This window comes from Pteropus vampyrus, unplaced genomic scaffold (assembly GCF_000151845.1).
Source record: "Pteropus vampyrus isolate Shadow unplaced genomic scaffold, Pvam_2.0 Scaffold157, whole genome shotgun sequence".
Classification (NCBI taxonomy): Eukaryota; Metazoa; Chordata; class Mammalia; order Chiroptera; family Pteropodidae; genus Pteropus; species Pteropus vampyrus.
This window is the reverse complement of record NW_011888938.1, coordinates 1615763-1617509: the sequence shown is the minus strand read 5'-3', so window position 1 is coordinate 1617509 and position 1747 is coordinate 1615763. Positions and strand designations below refer to the sequence as shown.

At 54.2% G+C, this 1747-nt stretch overlaps 1 protein-coding gene across 1 annotated transcript in view; it reads right to left on the bottom strand.

Annotated features, from left to right (window-relative positions):
- Positions 1 to 1747, bottom strand: part of CAMSAP1 (calmodulin regulated spectrin associated protein 1) — a 45482-nt gene that overhangs the window by 29573 nt on the left and 14162 nt on the right. The window lies entirely within an intron of this gene.

Genomic DNA, 1747 nt, shown 5'->3' with positions numbered 1-1747 from the left:
TGGACGAGGCTCAGAACGGCTGCAATCACGTGGGAAAGCGTCAAGGTCCAGGGAACGAAGCTTCATGGCTACACTGGGTGACAGCAATGAGCGGCTACTGACGCCAGGCTGCTTCTCTCTACAGTGCCATGTGCCACGGCTCAGACAGGAAGAGAGGCAGAAGGTACGTCCACACTACCAAAAGCCGGCACAAACGAATGAGAAACAAGTTAAACAGCGAGCATCCCCATGCTTGCGGGACCCCGAGTGGGTTTCTTTTCTCAGGATTATCAGCCTTAACCCTGGCCATTAAGAAAAATACAAAATGGCATTAATATATTGTTGGAGAAATTTCTGAAACCAGGTTAGACAAACTATCGCATGATGCATCAAGCAGCCCCTCTAATAAATGCAACAAAGCGTCAGGAAACTGAACGCATGCAAGGTGCCAGAGAAGACACGCGACTGTGAGCGTCTCCGTGCTCGGCCTTCAGGGGAAACCACGGGCACAGGGCTCTGAGCCGCCCCCGCCTCCAGCGCCGGCCCGTAGCTGAGTGTCAGCTTAGGGGTGTGTGGACGCACAGGCCACTGGGGGAAGGGCGGTCGGTGCAGATGGCTAGGGGAAGGGCAGTCGGTGTGGGTGGCTGTCCCAAACATCCTGCTTACCCTCTATCTTTATTAACATTCACAAAACAGCTTTAAAAAATGGCACGTCCTGCAGCCACGTTTTCTCCAGAGGAGGGAAATACACAAGGCTGACTAGAGGAGGACACCAGCAGTCTACACGGTCACTACGGATTTCTTGGAGTTGTGCAGACACTTCCCACGGAAACCGTCCCTCGGCAACCTGGAGGGAGAGTCTGTCCCCGTAGGTGCACAGCGCAGGATCGTCAGTACTGGTGTTTACTACGAAACGTTTCTAACACGTGCTTTTGAAATGAAGCCTGCGCTCGTTTCACGGCACTAAAGTCTGCGGGCCGTAGACTTTAACTTGTTTCTCGGGCCGCAGCGCAGGCCGCGCGCGGATACGCCCACCCCGCTACGCAGGCCCGCGGCTCCAGCATGCGAGCGCGCAGGGGTGCGCCAGGCCAGCGTCCGCGCAGACGGACAGACAGACACACACACGGTGAGCGAGCACGGCATGCAGTAAAGCGAATGGTTTCTCGACTGAAAATGGATGGTGTGAGTTTAAAATCAGGGAAAACACCGAACTACCGGGCCCAGGAGCCTGTGAGCGACCTTCCAGCCAGCTTCGTCAACCTCTTGGCTGTCGAGCGCTAAGGCGAAACCTTGGAATGTCCGGACCTGGCCAGACCTTTCTCTGCCCACCCTTGTCAGCCTATCTGCCGGTCGCTGTGGCCCGACTGCCATGGTCACCAGCTTCTGAAAGGAAGCCCGGAGGGTCCCTGCTCTTAGCCGCATTTTTCAGTTTCTATAAAACTCTCATCTGACACCTCACTTCTCAGAGGACAGCTGAATTTTTCACTATATCCTTACTAAAGCCAAGGAGCTATTCTAATGTTTAGCTCTTTAGCTTCCAGGATTCAAAAAGTTAAAAGGCGTGTAAATATTCATAAAACTGCTTTCCTTGTTAATACATTTCAAAGAGAAGCAAACTTATCTACTGGCTACCAGGCAGACGCCACCAGCGCCCACGCGGCCCCGTCCACCAGCTCACAGCCAGGGGCCACCTCCACGGCAGGGCTCCCAGGGTACGTGACCCGGACGTCACACTAAAGAACTGGGCAGTTAACAAAGCCTGCAAAAA